The sequence below is a fragment of the Phlebotomus papatasi genome, chromosome 1, assembly GCF_024763615.1.
Source record: "Phlebotomus papatasi isolate M1 chromosome 1, Ppap_2.1, whole genome shotgun sequence".
NCBI classification, from domain to species: Eukaryota; Metazoa; Arthropoda; class Insecta; order Diptera; family Psychodidae; genus Phlebotomus; species Phlebotomus papatasi.
Genome location: NC_077222.1, coordinates 24782001 through 24801006, shown reverse-complemented (window position 1 = coordinate 24801006; position 19006 = coordinate 24782001). Strand labels below are relative to the sequence as shown.

Below are 19006 nucleotides of genomic sequence, written 5' to 3'. Positions count from 1 at the left end.
TAAAATATGGGGGAAATGGGGAAAATTGTGAGTGTAAGCAGATATCTGTAAACTATTTTGGGATTTATTTTCTCACTCCCCAGGTCTCTTCTTTTTTTGTTGTTGCTTTTGGGGCTGAGAATATTCAGCATCTTTTCTTTCTTCCCAAATTCACCTTTTCGCTGCGTCTCGTGAATTTTCCATGTTTACGCAGAAAACTTTCTTCCGCAATTGAAATATTTCCTCCTTCGTGGTTAATTTCTCTGGGAATGGTTGTGTGTGGTCGTGGATTAAGTGGCTAAGAATTTTCCACAACTGAAACCTTCCTCTGTCATGCATTAAAGTGGCAAATTCTTTGAATGATCTTCCCAGATGATGTACCAAGAATTATCCAAACTTGAGATCATCTTGACACACTCAGCTGTTTCTCGCGTCTATCCGGGTTGCATTACTTAATTTCGTCACAAGGTAATTAACATTTTATCCCTCGAAGTCTGACAAGGCATTTGGTGGAAGATTTTACTGTGTTAAAAGGGGCTCCCATATCGACTGAAGAGATCATATGGGAGGTTCTCATATGCCACTTTACAAATTGACTGACGCATGTCTTTGAAAATTTCAACTGTCGAGGCTAAAATGCTCTGCCAAGTGCTGCATGAAATCGATAGGACAATTAGTGAAAAGTTTTGTCTCACACTTGAACAAAAAGAAAAAAAAGCAGAAAGAATCACTATTTCGCGGCTTTTTATGAGATGAAGACAGAAAAGTGAGACATTTGGGAGAATGAAAAAGAGCAAATACTGACACAATATTGACAAGGAGCAAATGTGAAAATTTAAAAGCCCATCATCAGCTCAAATTAATCATATCATTGGCAATTGGACAATATAACTAATTTTACACAAAGTCGTAATGAATTGTAAAATTCATTTTATTGTCCTGTATACGAACTTGGGAAAATTTAGGGCAGGGGGATCTATGTCAGTAATGACCTTATGCCAAGTTGTAAATTTCAAAATGCAATTTCATTCAATACCTTAACGAGCCTCTTTAAATGTTAAAAGTATTAAGGGATTTTATGTTCTATTTTCAAAAATATTCTTTTTTATGAAAATTAAATTTTAGCCCTTAGAAAAAGACTTTCAGGCTTCGCACATACTCCCCAATCCGCAAAAAATTACTCTGACTCAAAAATGACTGGTTTTTGGTATACAAGAAATGGTGAAAAAGATTACTTCTAATTGAAATCTTAAAAATTAGTCGTATTCGCGTCGTATTTTGGTCACAGCATTACTCAAGATTGAATTAGTATTATTATCGGTATTTTACAGTTCTAAAGTTTACTCTGATTCATTTGTCGTCCTTCTCTACCGCATAGGTACGTATTCGACGAAAAAAAATTAAAATAAAGACGTTAAGTGCACTTCTCAACTTTTTATTGCACTACCAACGTAGACACTATTTTCTCAACAATTCTCCACATTTTATATGTTTTTTACTACGTTCTATGAAAATTTCTCTAATTTTCCTCTAATTCACTACTCACATTTGCGAAGATTTTTGCTATTCGACAATTGCTGAATGAGCCATCCGACATGTCGAAAATTTTCCAACCAGGTAGCAACAATACAAAAAAGTCTTTTAAAATTTTCACTAAATAGATCTTTTCGACACAAAATTTTAATCACAGAATACTACAGAAACTGGAGCAAACTCCTGAACCACAAAATTTTATTTTACGAACAAAAAATGTTTGTGTGTTTATCATTCAAAAATTGTCTTATTTTCACTAAAATATACCCAGTAAGGGGAAAGATTTTTTATAGGGACACTGGAAGTTACTGGAAGTCGGCGTCATATTTTAGTCGTGAGCGAGTGATCTCAGAGTTATTATGACACCAAATGACTTCGGTAATTACCGTCATATTATTCCCCGCTTTCCGTCATTCGACTCTCTGACGACCGTCATTGGACCCGATTTTGAAATCCAGAATACATACATCCATAAAAGTAATCTTAATCGAAATTGCTATTTGGGTCTGTCTTTGAAGATTTCATATTTTTCGCATATTCTTTTGATGAATCTAACTAATCTAACCTATTCAGAAATCTGAAAGCCTTCCTTTAATATGTAATAGTATTTCATTTGAAGATTTTCCAATTTTTGTGAAAACCGTCATTTTGAGTAAATACCCAAGTAGCAAAATTTTACTATATTGTAGTATTACTGTTGAGCCTAGAGGAGTTAGAGGGAGAAAGCCCGTCCTGACGAAGACTCTTCTAAGCCAACGGTACCAATCACTGTTCAGCTGGGGTGGTAACTTTGAGGGGTGCTATATTGATGGCGAACTTCAAGTTACTGACTTCATTTTATCCTCAAATTATTTTCAAAATTACCTACTTAAAAAAACATAAAAAGTCAAAAAATGGAGATATGTCGCTGTATACTAAATATTATTAGATTCAAGTATTCCGTAAAGTCCCTTCCTTCCCATAACATTCCATTTAAAACAATATTTCATTGTGAACGTATATATTTTCGTAATTTGGGAACAATGGTTTGGTTCAGTAATACCCTTTCGAAGAGACAAAGCCACTCTAAAGCCAAGCTAAACTTATTCGAAAATCTACCAGAAGCCTAAAATGAAAATTCATATTGCCCCCGCTTTAGCGCTGAATATTCTGACATTTCGAATTTCGATATTCTTGACACTTCAATTTTATTAAACTACTCTGAAAAAAAAATGTTTTGTCAAATTAACAAGAAAAGTTTGTTAAAAGGATGTTCTTCCATACAGAATATGGAAAAGTTTTGTCAAATCGGCCGGTGGCCAACTGGATCTTTTTAAAAGTTTTACAAAAGGATGTTTTTTAATATAAAATGCAAGAAAAAGTTTTGTTAAATTGGTAAATAACATCTTTTTAACAAAATTTCAACAAAATCCATTTGTTCGTTTAACAAGATATTTTTTTCAGTGTACAGTCAAGTGTGCTAATCCGGGCGCTTCGCTATCTGGATCGTTTATGACTAATCCACTTAAAATAATATTTCTATTTTTATTTCCTTAATATAATCACTACAGTAACATAATTTGACTATTCAAGTTTGAGTAAAAGCAAAAATAATATTTTTATCCATTAAATAAGTGAATGTAATCGACTCATTTCAATATTGTATCAGCTGGGTTTTTCACTAAAAATTTTCTAACAGTGATTTTTTTTGCTAATGACAACTGATTGATTGAAAACATTTATTGTTTTTTCCGTGTGAAAAAAATATTTTAAATCCAAAGGTTTAATTAAAAGTGAATTAGTGAAAGGGTGACCCAGTTAGTGCATGCTGACTTATTTCAGTCTTATCATTATTTTATAAATTTTCTTTAATATTTTTGATAATTTTTTTATATTATGTTTCTGAATGAAACAGTGAATAATTCTATGGATTTAGAAGAAGTAAAAAAATAATTTCATCAGTCCAAAAACAAGCGTTTATGTAGCACTCTTCGGAAAACGATCCAGTTAATCTACCTTATTATAAATATCCTTTTCTTGTCGCTCACTTTTGTGTAACTCGTCAGTTTAAACTTCCGAACTTCCAACGGGCTTTTAGGTAAGTTCTCTCTGATATGCCTTCGAATTGGTAAAGGAAAAACTGCAACCGGAGAGAGCTCTCAAATTACCGGATGATTAATAATCATCCATTACCCATTTTACCCTATACTTACTCAATTTTGCTACTTGGGTAGTGGTAGAAGGAACAACACAAAAATTAGTAAAATCTGCATTTACTCGGTTTAGTGTGTCTCCAGTCTGCTTTTTCTTCATATTATAAACTAACAAGAAAAAGATTTTTTCTTTCCTTTTTTATTATTTAATTATTTTTCTTTTAATATTCAATAATTTTTTTTTATTATTTTAAATTTGTAATTCTAAAACACATAATACCCAATAATTCTGAACGCTCTGCAAAGGCCTCATGATCAATTTTCCATGTAACGTGGAACCAACTGAATTAAGCAGCTGTTCATGAGTTCCAGAACTTAAAAATAGATTAAATTTAAATTGTTTTCCTAATCCCCACGTAACAATTAATTTTTAATATACACATTTAAACTTTCAGCAAGTTGATATTTTCTGACACGTCGGTGTTAAATAACAATATTTTGACAACAATGAAAATATTATTTTTTTCATCGTAACTCAAAACACATTTAACCAGTGAACGCGGAATAAACCAAGCACATTTAGCTCATTAATTCACATTATTTTATCCAAATGGAAAAGCACATTACATTCGAATTGAGAATGTGTGTGGAGAGAAGAAAAAAAAAACGAATGTGACAGACACAATAGATTTATTTAGCCTGTGAAAATATCTCCAAATCTAAAAATATCAATCAACACATTTTTATTATTTTGGGGGAGAATGGGGAAAAAATAGAGAGAGAGAAAATGCTTTGAGAAGCGGAAAACGTGAAATTGGAACTCCCTAGCAATTCTGTTCTACTTGGAAAAGCATAACAGAATGAATTTTGCGTCTCTTGATTCCATATCACTTTTCCTTGTTGTTACACTCTTTCACGTTCATTGCAACATTTTCACACTTTTCAAAACATGTAATCATGATGTTATTAATAGATCTATATAACAAAACAATCATCTCTTCGTTGGCACTTCAATGAGATGCACATAATGATCGATTTCTAGTGTCTGACTGATTCATGGATAAACTTCAATTCTAAATGTTGCAAATGCAAATCAACCATTTTAGATTATGGAGAATGTTAACCAAAAGGGGAAGAATTAATACAAATATTTCATCGTCACTTTTTTTTTTGTTAAATACTCTTCGTCGCCAATCTCTTGGCCTGAAGACGTGACTTGCCTTGGAATATTTGCTTATGTGTTAAAATTCAAAGGCATAAAGCACGGCATTGTGTACAGAATTGGTGACGTCAGCTTCTCTAATAAACACAAAAACCATGTAAAAGTAAATATTATCGAAATATTTTGAGTAAACATTAAAAATAAAATTCTCCCCTTCTCTGTCTGGCTCATATCAATGCTTATGCTGCACTTGAATGGACTTTTGTTGATGATGAAGAGTTTATGTGAATCAATAAGATTGCTATTTTACAATAAGCAGAGGGGCAATCAGGAAGATCATTAAAGTAATAACTGCGACTTAAGAGGGGAGTGAAAACCAAAACTTGAGCGCTGTAATTAAATTCATGGACTTATGGTACTATTCCAATAAAAATGGACATGTTTTTAGGACTTTAGAGTTCTCAAGTCTCAAGTGCTTCTGCATCACCGACTTTTCATTATATTGGTTTCTGTCTCGACTATTTTTCAGGAATAGAAAAGTCGATTATGTGAAAGCTCTTGTGAACAGTAAAATTCTGAAAAAAACATGTTAATTTTTTGAAACTTTGTCTACTGACTTATTGAAAAAGATATTAATTTCGCTTCTCCACGTAAGAGACGAGAAAGTGTCTTTGATAAAAATGAAATGTTGTGTTGTCTAAGATAATTGGTTTAAATAATGGGTAAATTTATTAAGTCAATCAATTGAATGATCAACAGCCGCCCAAGATGCATATTTTTCTCCATATTGTCTTTTAGAATATAGTGTTATAATTTGATAATTTGACAATATGTAAAAAGAAGTTCAAAAATTGGGTCTTTTTCACGTAGGGAGGATTTTAAGAAAACATCCCTTTCATTCGTTTAAATTTATTATTACTAATTAAATATTACATGGAGAAAACAATTTAAATATTATCTATTTTTTAATTTCTGGAACCAATGAGCAGTTGCTTAATTCAATTGGTTCTATGATACATAGAAAATTAGACGTGAGCTCTGTGCAGGATGCTCAAAAATGTAGGGGAAAGTGCCCATGGTTCGGACGATCCTAAAGCTTTGTAATGACTAAATATTTTATATGTTTCTGAATAAATATGACTTAGAATAAATATTTTGAAAACTGAGCACTTTCTCCTAAAGAATTATTTAACAACAGAAAAGCCTAAATTCTAAAAGACCTAATTTCGAAATAGCCGAAATTTCGATTGGGTCGCAATTCCGAAAAACAAAAACCCGTAAAATCCAAATCCCAAATGGACTAAAATCCGCAAACACCAAAATCTTGAAAAGTCAAAGTCGCGAAAAGTAAAATCACGAAAAGCCAAAATCCTGAAAATCCAAAATTTAGAATGGGCCAAAATCCCGAAAGCCAAAAGATCGAAATAGCTAAACCCTGATTGGACCTGAAAGTCCAAAAAGCCAAAATCCCGAATAGGCCAAAATCCCGTATAACCATAATTTTGAAGAGTCAAAATCTCGAAGAGTCAAAATTTCCAAAAGCCAAAATACTGAAAATCCAATATTTCGAAAGGGCCAAAATCCAGACTAGCCAAAATCTTGAAGAGCAAAAATCTCGAAATAGCCGAAACTATGATTGGACCCGAAAGTCCAAAAAGCCAGAAACTCGAAAGGTCAAAATCCCGAATAGGCCAAAATCCTGAATAACCAGAATTTTGAATCGAAAAGCCAAAATTCCCAAAAACCAAAATACTGAAAATCCAATATTTCGAATGGGCCAAAATCTCGAATAGCCAAAATCTTGAAAAGCCAAAATCTCGAAATAGCCGAAACTTGATTGGACCCGCAATTCCGAAAAGCCTAAATCTCTAAATAGCGAAATCCTGATTGGTCGCAATTCCGAAAGGCCAAAAACCCAAAAACCCAAAATTCCGAATAACCAGAATTTTGAAGAGTCAAAATTTTCAAAAGCCAAAATACTGAAAATCCAATATTTCGAATGGGCCAAAATCCTGAATAGCCAAAATCTTGGAAACCAAAATTTCGAAATAGCCGAAACTTAATTGGACCCGAAAGTCCGAAAAGCCTAAATCTCTAAATAGCGAAATCCTGATTGGTTGCAATTCCGAAAGGCTAAAAACCCAAAAACCCAAAATTCCGAATAACCAGAATTTTGAAGAGTCAAAATTTTCAAAAGCCAAAATACTGAAAATCCAATATTTCGAATGGGCCAAAATCCTGAATAGCCAAAATCTTGGAAACCAAAATTTCGAAATAGCCGAAACTTAATTGGACCCGAAAGTCCGAAAAGCCTAAATCTCTAAATAGCGAAATCCTGATTGGTTGCAATTCCGAAAGGCTAAAAACCCAAAAACCCAAAATTCCGAATAACCAGAATTTTGAAGAGTCAAAATTTTCAAAAACCAAAATACTGAAAATCCAATAATTCGAATGGGCCAAAATCCTGAATAGCCAAAATCTTGAAAACCAAAATTTCGAAATAGCCGAAACCTGATTGGACCGTAATTCCGAAAAGCCAAATTCCCGAAAGCCAAAATCTCTAAATAGCGAAAATCCTGATTGCTCGCAATTCCGAAAGGGCAAAAACCCTAAAAGCCAAAAGAATTTATGTGGTGGCATAAATGCAAAACATATAATATTACTTGAAAAGGACTCGAGTGTGAGCACAATAAAATAAATAAATAAATAATAGATCAAGATGAATAAGTCAAGATTCCCAAACTGTAAAATCCTCAAAATCCATAATTTCGAACGGGCCAAAATCTCGAATAGCCAAAGCCTTGAAAAAACCAAAATCTCGAAATAGCTGAAACCCTGATTGAACCGAAAACCGAAAATCCAAAAACCCGAAAAGCCAAAATCTTGGAAAGTCAAAAACCCGAAAAGTAAAAATTCCGGAATGCCAAAATTCTTAAAATCCAAAATTTTGAGTAATCCAATATCCCAAAGGGCTCGAATATGGGTATTTAGTTTCAATCCGTAGTCTAACATTTTTGTATTAATTTCTTGTATCATCTTCTGATTTTCAGAGTGCCAGAAAATATGATGCTAAACTAAATCCAATTTCAAGCTTTCAAAATTCGATTACCAAATACTAAAATTTTCCTTACAACTCAATTAAGGGAAAAAGTATTTTTTAGAATGCGTTCTAACCAACTCGACTAAGATAAGACATTGCTTTTTAATTTGTTTAAAATTGCAGACAAATTTCTAATGAATGAAAGTAATGGATTACTGAATAAATTCTCTCTCTGGAATATCAATTATTATTAAATCATCTAGAATCCACAACTACAGGAAGAGTGTCAGAATGATCAATTTACAGCCATTTACCAAAAAAAAAAAGAATAGCGTGTTATTGTGAACTGCGAACAAAAGAGTCCGACGTATGCCGTCGTCAATTGAGTTAAGCACTTGGCAAAATTAAAAAACAGACTGGTATTCCTCTTGATAAGAGCTTCAAGTCATATTTGGCATATCAAATTTCATTTGTATATCTTTTTCGGCATTCATGATGTTCCATTCACATGCCATTTCTAGCTCTTTTTTTCCTCAAAATCCACGCAAAAATCCGCCCACAAATTTTCATGCAATTGACGGAAGAATTCAATAAAAGCACTATGTACAATTCCGCAACGTGGAACAAGAATAAAAAGCAATTGTCACCTTTGTGACAGAAACAGTGAGAGAGGAAGGAAAAATTGAAATTCCTCTAATTATTTCTGTGAAATTCTTTGATCTCTTCCACATTTTCTGACGCACTGCGAAATTTTGTCAACTCGTGGAATTCTCCTGACTTTCATCCCAAATATCTCATGCCTCTTGATCTTTTCATAGGCGCACTCTCTGTGAATAAATTCGAGCGTTAATTTTGAGCAAAGAGCCATTCGGAACTCAATGCCTCCACAATGATACTCTGTGCGGGAAGTTTTCCAAACTCACGTGGTTGAATGAAAAATTGTCATTTTACTTTCATGTCGATTGCACACGCAACGGATGATCGTTAATGTTTCCTCATTTGCGGAAACATACAATCATAATGAAAGTTTTTTTTATTTAATGTTAGATCATGGGAGTTAGTTAGTTAGTTTGAATGACTTTACTCGTCCAACTAAGAAATTATGATAAATGACTAAATTATGAAGTACCTTTAACTTTTTATGTTTTAAAGTTGTTTTTTTTTTAAAATAAAACCATAAATTTCAAATTATCGTGGTAAAATATGCAAAAGCCAAAAATGAAATATCTTGAACCCGAAACACAAACCACTTAGCTTAGACAATGCACAAAAAAGAATTTTAAATATTTGTAGACCATGGTCATGTCTATTTTTACGCTTCATTACAAATTAGATTTGTTAAAAATCTCACCTAATAAAGGAAGGTCTAATCCTTGATTTTAAATTTTTTTTTGATAAAGCCGGCATCAGACCTGAGGTTTAGCCCAGTTCCCTAAAGTCTCATATTTCAAAATAGCAATAAGTATTATTGATTTTTCAGAATTAACTGGATCGTTTGCCCATAATGTCCAATCCTAAGTCATATTTTCCCAACAATTCTTGACTTATAAGAAATTAGAGAAGTTAAGTTAAGCCATATAGCTATGCCTTAGGTCTAAGCTCGTATAAGGGCCGTGACAGACATGAGGATTAGCCTAGAGATGGCTTAGCGTAATTATATTAGAAATAATGGTTAAAGTGCATTTCCATCATTTTCCATTAAGTCATCTCTCGGCTTAAATCGTAAATGTGTCTAGGGCATAAGGCAACCAGCTTTAATGGTTTGTGTATCAGCTAAATGTGAATGATAAGTAACGTTAGGAAAGATTGGAAAATTCGACGCATGCATCAAACCAAGTAAAATAAAATAAGAATCTCACCAAAAATATTCTTCGTTAATGTATTACACTATAAGTAAAGAAAAAAGCTTTGTTAAAACCAGATTTAAAATCAAACATACGCAATCAACTAGTTGGAAAAAGTAAATAACACCTCTGATATTTATTTCTGTGCTTCATTCTTCTTGCTTCATTCTTCAAGTGAGTGCCAAAAGTGAAGGTTTTACTTTAGTAGTCATTACTAAAAATGATCAAAGTAAGAATTATGATAAAAATTGCAATTGAATGTCTTTGATAAATTTATTTAATAAGATATTTTTTCTTTTGCGAATTTTGTTTTGTACTAGTCATATTTCTGGATTGTTTATTTGGTGATCATCTCCGGAACTAGGAATGCTTCGTCATCTCAGATCGTGGATTGGTGCAACATTGACAGAAAAAGTTGCCTGGGTTTAATCGACGTTAATCGAATTGCTTGTTCAGTTCCCAAGAATGACGATGAATTTTGTACAAATTATAATTTGATTAGTTTAAGTCAAGAAGACAAACAGAATTTAGTTAGTCAGCTTAATATAAATCGAAATCGAATTGCAGGAGGATTACTTCCGGAGCTCCCTGTTCAAACAGCTAAAATGATTAAAGTCGCGTGGAGCGATAGTTTGGAATATTTAGCACAAAAAGTTTTAATCAGGTGTAAGTCAGGTGTCTATTGTTTAATTGTTAATGATACGCAAAATCCAGAAAATGGTGAATTTATAGAAGGATTGGAATTAAATTTGACAAGATCCTTAAATTATAAAACTAAATTCAGTGATTTTCACAGTGAAGTTGTCGATTCTTGGTTAATTTCCTTCCGAGACCGAATAAAACAATTAAATTCCGATGCAAATAAGGACAATGCAAATGCACTTTTGCCCAAATTAACAGAGCAACAAACACATTTTGGGATCCTTTTTGGAGCTCAAAGTTTATATCGTATTGGATGTGCATTTGCCCTGACATCTTATAATGAAAAATATCTAAGTAAATCTGATGAAGAACAGAAGATGTATTTAAAATATTTTTGTGCACTTCAATTCAAAGTTATGGAAAATTATAAAATAACTGTCGGACCACCTTGTTCTCTGTGTAATGCTACGGAAATGCATTGCAGCAGCGACTATCCAAATCTATGTGAAAATTCTTCAAGTGCATTAGTCGCCAGAGCAGGTTCCTTGTTCCTAATTGTTCTCTTTAATTTTTGGATTCTAAAGAGTCAAATATCATAGACGAAAAAATCTGTCAATCTCAAAACCAAATGCAAATTTTCTGTCAATCATCATTATCATTTTCAACCGCTTATCCCTATTGGGATCGCGGGCCCATGACATCCAGTTTAGCAGCCCACTCCGTCACTTCAGCAAGATGTTCGGGTTCGATCTCAAGGCGCTTCAAAACAAAATCCTGAATTTCATTCAGCCACCTTATCCTAGGTCTGCCCTGAAGTCGAGGTCTCCTCATAATGGCTTACATAGCTTTTCAATCAAATTCAATTTTCTATTCTAAAAGTTATTCTTTTTTTTTGAATATATGTCATGAAGCTTAATAAACTATTAGGTGAGATTCTTAACAATCTCACCTACTATAATCCTAACAAAATTTCATGTCGTCCGATCGAGCTCAAACTTGGCCAAAACGTGTTTCAGCACTTCCTGATCACGAATATATATGTGGCTAATTTACGTTCCCGGCCGGCCGGCCGGCCGCTCTTTGGAGCTTAATAGCTCCTAAACTAAAAAAGATATCGACTTGCGGTTTTCGGCAAAGGTTATATATCGGGTGAAAATTGCAACTTGGTGCATTGACCCCCCACCCCCCACCCCTCCTTCCGCCATTTTGAAGACCACCCTTTTTTTGTTTTCTCAATAGCTCCGCTCCTATGGCATCGAGCGGGCTCAAATTTTAGTATGTTATAGCTGGGCCTTAGAGCTTTCCATCAATACCAAACTTAAGGTCCCCCGACCCCCCTGACCCGAGCTATAAGGGTCCAAAAAAAATTTCTTAAAATGGCCATAACTCCGGTTCTAATTGTCAGAATTTAAAAAGTGAGGGCTTTTTGGAAAGCTCTCGTGAAATGCCACTTCCCCTTCTAACATCGCAAGTTCATAAAACCACCGCTAGGGGCGCTATTATTAAAAAGAAAATTTTTAAATCTTATAAGTTAAATAACTCAAAAATTCCATTGTGCATCGGGCTGAAATTTTAGTATGTTGTAGCCGTTGATTATACCTATCAAACAAAAAAAACCTTAAGTCGATCTAAAACCCCTGACCCGAGCTATAAGGGGTCAAAGTTCGAACATTGACCGGCCTCTATCTCCGGTTCTAACTAACATAGCGACCTAAATTTTACCTTTTTGGTTTCGTCTCGATGAGCACTTTCAGATGGAAGTTCGAAAAGTCACCACAGGTGGCGCTGTGATAGCGTCAAAATTCATCGAAATTCAAAGTCACTTTTCTCAAAAACGGCATTGTGCAAGTTAATGAAATTTTAGTATGTTGTAGTCCAGTCTAGGACGTTTCCAAAATGGTGCGTATGTGCGCTGTGGTTTCAATAGAACCGGAGATATGAGGGGTCAAAGTTCACGAAATTCAAAAAATCATATCTCCGGTTCTATGTGACCGATTTTGATGAATGAGGGCTTAAACGAAAGATCTCACCAAATGCTACAACTTTCTAGAATATTTGAACTTCGTGGGACCAACACCAGGGCCCGTATCCTCCACTTTGTGAGAGAAGATTCTCCGCGAGCTTCTCTCCTTGACGTTTTCTCCTATTTTTCCCATCTGACTGCTCTCCGTATCCACGAATATCGGAGAGAAGCAGGTGAGATTTTCGTGTGGAACTTTTTGTGGAAATCGTTTTTTGACAATCCGCGGGCTGTTTTTGGTCGCAAAAAACACTGAATACTGAAGTAATTATAAATTAAATGAATGAATAAACAATTAAATAACATTGTTATAAGCTTTGATTTATTCATCGCGACTCCTCTTAACACTTAAATGACTGCACAGGAATTTTTGCCAAATTTCTCTTTTTAATATTTTACTACAGTAAAAAAAACTTTAAAAAAAAATCTTTGCATTTGTACTAATTCAATTATAAATACCTATTTACACGTATACAGATTTTCCCATTTTCTTGTGGTTTTGTATAAATTTTCTGAAAATTGTCAATTAACGCTAAAGTGAATTTTCAGAGATTTTTGTAACAAAAAGCAAATTTCCCTTTAACTTTTCTTTTTTTAAGTAATTTGACAAGAATTATCTTCCATATTTTCTCATTTTTTTTGTTTTTTTTTGTGATTTTTCGAACCATTTTTCAAACGACAAGGCATAATTAATCTTAAGGTTACGAGTTTTCGCCAAGGAAAGTTTTCTTAGTCGCTAATTAGATATTGTTTTCGGATTTGTCGAGTATATTTGAAACATTTTTGCAATACTTGAGAACCTCGACAAATATTAATGATAGTTTCGCAATGTTTGATAACCCTTTCGAACTTACGTTATTTTAATGACAGTTTGAGTATTTTTTTATTTTTCGATTATTACAGAATTAGTTATAGAATTTTATACCCTTTCAGAATTCGGTTTTATCTCTAACACATATAAGAACTATAGTCAATTTGAGAAAAATAGAAAGATCGTTGAAAATTTGAAATTTATAAGATACTGATATACATAAAATCACTCAAGAGTAAAATTCAAAATTGATATGTTTTTCGCGGAAAATTCTTGACATTTTCCGTTTTATTTTCTATTTCACATGGAGTATTTGAAGGAATTTTCTCGAATAAAAACTTTATTAACCTAAAGAAAAGCGTTTCAAGTATTGTAATTACTTTTTGAATAGGGAAGTTACAATTTTTCTAAGATTGTATGTCGAATAAAAAAGAATAATATAGATGCAAATTTCAAGAATCTCATTTAATATATTTTTTCCTAATTTAAGAAGGAACACGTACATATAAAAAATAAAAAAAAATATTTGTTTAAAATATTTGTTTAGTTGGCTCTTGAGATCTAACAATTTCAACTTAATAAAAAAGAACTTTTTCCTGATAAACTCCCTATATAGATTATGCGATCTTTCATCTCCGGTTTTAGTTAAAATAAAAATTAAGAGTTTTAAAGAGTTCACGGCCAAGTAAACTCCTAAAATTCTGTTCAATTTCGTATTTATTATGAATATAAATAGGTTATTCAAAGATCTAATCATTAAATGGCCACAACCATTTTCTTATTCACGAGAGCTGAAACAAAATAAAACTAAAATAATAAACAATTTGGAAAATGATTGATATCAAACTCAAAAAAAAAATAGACAAATAATAACAGAAAACAAAAAAAAGTTCGAAATGCCTGCCCAGTTTATTAAGAAAAAAACTTAATTGAAATTTATTATAAATATACGGAAATTGTATTTATTAAGTGAAATAATTATTTAAAAACCATTTAAAACTTAAAAAAAAACGCGATATTTTAATTTATTTGCTTTTTTTCTATGTAAATTAATCAAACTCTCACCGGGAATACCACTCGAGAATTCTCTCCGGTTTTTCATGAGAAAATTTCCAATCGAAAATTTCGTGGATACCAAATAGGCGAGTTCCACACGGAGAGTTGGCTTTTCCCACAAAATCAAACTCTCACATCTGGAGGATACGGCCCCAGGGGCGCCACAGTCGAAAAACCAATTTCAATATCACATAACCTCAATTATCTCGACTGTCACTGAACCGATTTTGATGATTACTGCGACACAATTGTAGAACACATTTGTCTCTACATTTCGTCCATACATCATTTTCCGGTCAGACTACGCTATCACTCCGATTTTGCCGTTTAAGTGTGAAAAAATTGATTTTTCCAATAATAACGCTTTGAAATCACTCAGATGCCAATTTGACTGCCTCTACTCCACCAAGACACTTAAAATAGGGGTTTAAATGGAAAGTCCCGCAAAATACAACAATTCTTTGATATAGTTGAAGTTCAACAAATGACTACTTGGGGCACTCTGGATGAAAAAACGAGTTAAGAAACAAAAAACCTCGCTTATCTTGGCTTCTGAGTAATCGATGAGATCATGTTCTATAGGAAAATTATAGAGTACATTCTGGTCTACATTTCACCCATATATCACTTTTGTGCCAGTTCATCCAAATCCTTGATATTTTGGTTTAAATACAAAATTTGTATAATTTCACGAATTTGATTCAAGATAACTGAATGGCGTCTCCCAACTTCAGCTCCAAATCGAATTTGCATGCACTCCGAGTTAGCTCACGTTAAGAATCTCACCTACATAAGCCGGTTAGGATTATCTGTCCCTTTTTTTTTATAAAAGTTAATTTTTCATTATGTTTTTGGAATAAAAAAAAGGTTGCCAGAAAATTTTGAATGCTTTACTTATTTCATAAGTCATTCAGACTTAGAAAAAAAATTCAGGAGATTCTTCGAAGTCTCATCTAAATCTTTCTAAACTTTCATATTCTCCCATTAGTTTAATTGCAAAATCTTGTCTGGTTTTGAAGATCATTAATTCCAAAACCAACAGAGAATTCTTTTGAATGTTGATTGGTAACCAACATCAAGGCAAAAGAGATTAAACGTATCGCATTTTACAGGCACTGATGGTAATAAGATTTTTTTTATTATAGATATATAAGTATAATTAAACGGTTGAAAATTTCGAAAACCAAAATCTCTAAAGCCAAAAGCCAGAAAAAACCTAAAATCCTGATCTCAAACATCCCGAATGGACCGAAATCTTGAATAGCCCAAATCCCGAATGGACCAAAATCGCAAGAGGCAGAATCTCGAAAATCCAAAATCTCGAAAATCCAAAATCTCGAAAATCTAAATCTTGGAAGTCAAAAGCCCAAAACAAGCTAATATCCGAACTCAAACATCCCGAATGGATCAAAATACTGAATAGTCTAAATCCCGAATGGGCCAAAATCGCAAAAGTCAAAAACTCGAAAATCCAAAATCTCGAAAGTCAAAATCTGAAATGCCAAAATTCTGAAAAACAAATGCCCCGAAAATCTAAAATCCCAAAGAGACAAAATCATGAAAAGCCAAAAATTCGAATGGCCAAACTCCCGAATGGGTAAAAAATGAGCAGTTTTCAATTTTAAATAGTTTGAGTACAGAAGGTCAACAAAACAAAAAGAAAATTCATCAAAATCGGTTAATTTACCTTCTGATTTTCAGAGTATCATAAATAGGTCAAAATTCTGGATGGACCAGAATCCCGAAAGCCAAAAACCTGATAAACCAGAAACTCTCGAAAATCCAAAATCCCGAACATTCTAAATTGTGCAAGCTAAAAGCCCGAAAGCCAAAATTCCGAATTTTTAAAAGCATCATGTTACTCCCACGATTGCACCCCTTGCTGGAGACAGAGGGAAATTTTCTATGTTTTGAGGAATTATTGCACACCCAATCAACATTTTCTTTCTAATTGGAAAGCTGCCCAAATTTCGTCGACACACTGTCGACAGATACTGGACAGATAATTTTCCAAAGTGATTGGAAAAATTTCTGTCCAAATATTTTCCAATTAGACAGAAATTGGACAGATTTTCGAAATTTTTCTTTCGAAATAATTTCGACAGAACCTTTCGAAAATTTGTCGACAGAAATTGGACAAAATCATCCTGACCATGTTCGTTTCATTCTTCTTCTTCTTAAATTTTCTGTTCAGTTTCTTGGATTCTTGCCCTACGCCGAATCTTGCCTTCTTTAAAATCAATTTGGTAAATAATAAATAAGCTGTCAATCGCTTAGTTTGTGAAGAAAGTTCCCATTCAACTCTGGACAGTTTCCTCGATTTCCGGGAGTTTCTGTGGGTGGCTGAAAACCTGTAAGTGCAGAAATATTGCTTCCTAGTGCGAGTCTGTGAACTCAAACCACCGAAATGATGTGTTTTTTTAGCAAGTGGAGCCAATCCTGCAACAGGGGCCCACCTGTGGATTTTCACCATCAGCATGATCCTCAACGGCGCCTCCACAGCTGACCAATTCTTCCGGAAAGCCAGAGTGAAGAAAATTACTGCCATGGGAGAGATGTTTAGTGCTGTCAACCTTCTGGACATTCTCCAGAAGTTCCAGAGTCAGGAGGGATTTTCCGGCAAGTACCACATGCTCGAGGGTCATCTCAAGTCAAATCAGATGCCTGCCTCATTGTGCCCTACGATTTCGATGTCACTCACTCACCATGCCTAAGGAAAGGACACAAGGCTCATTGGGCTCTCGTGGTGGGATAATTGATGACAAGAACCAGTTTTATGAGATAGCGCGTCAGGGGAATTCGCGCCTCCTGGGCATCTGGCTCCTGCCCGAGCTGGCTGAGAGCAATGCCATCCTCACGGAATTCTCCCAGCGCAAACAGTATGCAAAAGCCGATTTCATTGGATTTCATCCTTCCGGAAGGTGGAATTGTAGGACCTTGAGGACTCTGCCAACGATCAATTGTTGTTACTCCTTCAGATGAATTTTATAATCTTCGTTGAATTTCATTTATTTGTAGATAAAGGGATTAAATAAAAAAAAACTTATGTTAACTGAAAAAAAAATAATTCCCTCAATGCCCTGCATTTCATGACAGCGCATTTCCTTTATCATCCTTGACGATACTGTGATTACCATCTCACCAATATTCGTTCTCAACCTTCTCAACTAAATAAATTCGGTCTCAACTAGTTTTCCCTCAGTCAGTAGTTCAGAATCCTCAACAATTCGCTCAATCGACAAAAATGATTCATTAATTACACGTAATAATTATTCTGGAATTTATTACGTTCATCGTGTAATTTATTAAATTAAATACAGTAGACTCTCGCTAATTCGGCTCCTTTAATCTCGGGCTACTTTTTAATTCGGGCAGCAGTTAAATTTGAAAGAAGTTTGTTGACATTTTTAGGGCAGAATCACATTGACAGTAAAATGCTCACCGTCACCGTCAAAACCCTCACCGTATTTTGTTGATTTACGCATTTTCATTGTAATTTTTACGCAAGTTCTCAATTACCGTGTTACATTATCTCATACTCGGTGGCATTAGGTGAAAATAATATAAGAAAATTGAAGAAATAACACGAAAATGCGATAAACGGTGAGCAAAAAAACTGTACGAAAAACTGTAGCAAAAAATCCTGCAGTTTTTTGTTTTGCTTACCGTTTATCGCATTTTCGCTTTATTTATACAATTTTCTTATACTATTTTTACCTAGTGCCACCGAGTATGAGACAAGGTACTATTGTAATGGAAAATTTGCGTAAGAATTGCAATGAAAATGCGTAAATCAACGAAATATGGGGAGGGCTTTGACGGTGACGGTGAGCATTTTACTGTCAATGTGATTCTGCCCTTAAAGTTCGATTATGATTAACGAATGAAGCAAATATGCTCAAATTTGTCATGCTTTATCTCAGTTGTGATATTATTTTGCATTATTAAGGGGCTTTCATGAAATTTACAGTTAATATGAGCATGTAAACTTAATATGAGTTGCAGGTAAACAAAAAATCGTTGCATTTCAAACAATTTGATTCCCGAATTTCTCTCTAATTCGGGTGACATTTCGGTCCCAAATGCCCGATTTTGAGAGAGTCTACTGTAATAAAGTACTGTATCTGGCATTGGGGAAAGGATCTCGTTAATTATATTGGAATATAATATTGGTTATTGGATATGGCTACGATTTTATCTAATATTAAAGGTTATTTAATTATTAAACTACCAATATCATTTTAAAACCCCTTTTGATCAAGAAAATGCTTTTTCGAATTTCAATATAATATATTTCACATGAAACTACTCTTTTTCAGTACTTTCATTATCTGAGATCCTTTTCCACTCCAACAATTTAAAAGAATCCGATAAATAGATCAATGCATGTTGGTCTTATTTACTGTTAAAAAATATACTTAGTGTAAAGTTTAAGTGTGAAATAAAAATAAAAAACAAAAAAACAGGCAAATACTCATTCTCAATATTGAATTTTAGAAATATATTACTTAAAGATATTTTAATTCCTATATTTTTTGTAAATTCACTTTGTTTCTTTTTTTTAATTAGCACTAATTCATAACATTTTTCTTTGACAAATTTGTAAGAGAATTTGCGATATGGACATAAATATTGTTATTAAATTGCTAAATGTTCGAAAAAACCAGAATACGGACGAGATAAAACGAAAAGGGGTTATTAATCTGTGACCGTAAACGTCCAGAATTCCTGTGATAGGGGACAAAATGAGGACTGTTATTTAGTCCGTGAACGCCTGAAATACTTGT

At 33.6% G+C, this 19006-nt stretch overlaps 1 protein-coding gene and 1 pseudogene across 7 annotated transcripts in view; both read left to right on the top strand.

Annotated features, from left to right (window-relative positions):
- LOC129798300 (polypyrimidine tract-binding protein 2) overlaps positions 1-19006 on the top strand; it is a 712220-nt gene that overhangs the window by 186706 nt on the left and 506508 nt on the right. The window lies entirely within an intron of this gene.
- LOC129799808 (actin maturation protease-like) lies at positions 9911-17283 on the top strand (annotated as a pseudogene).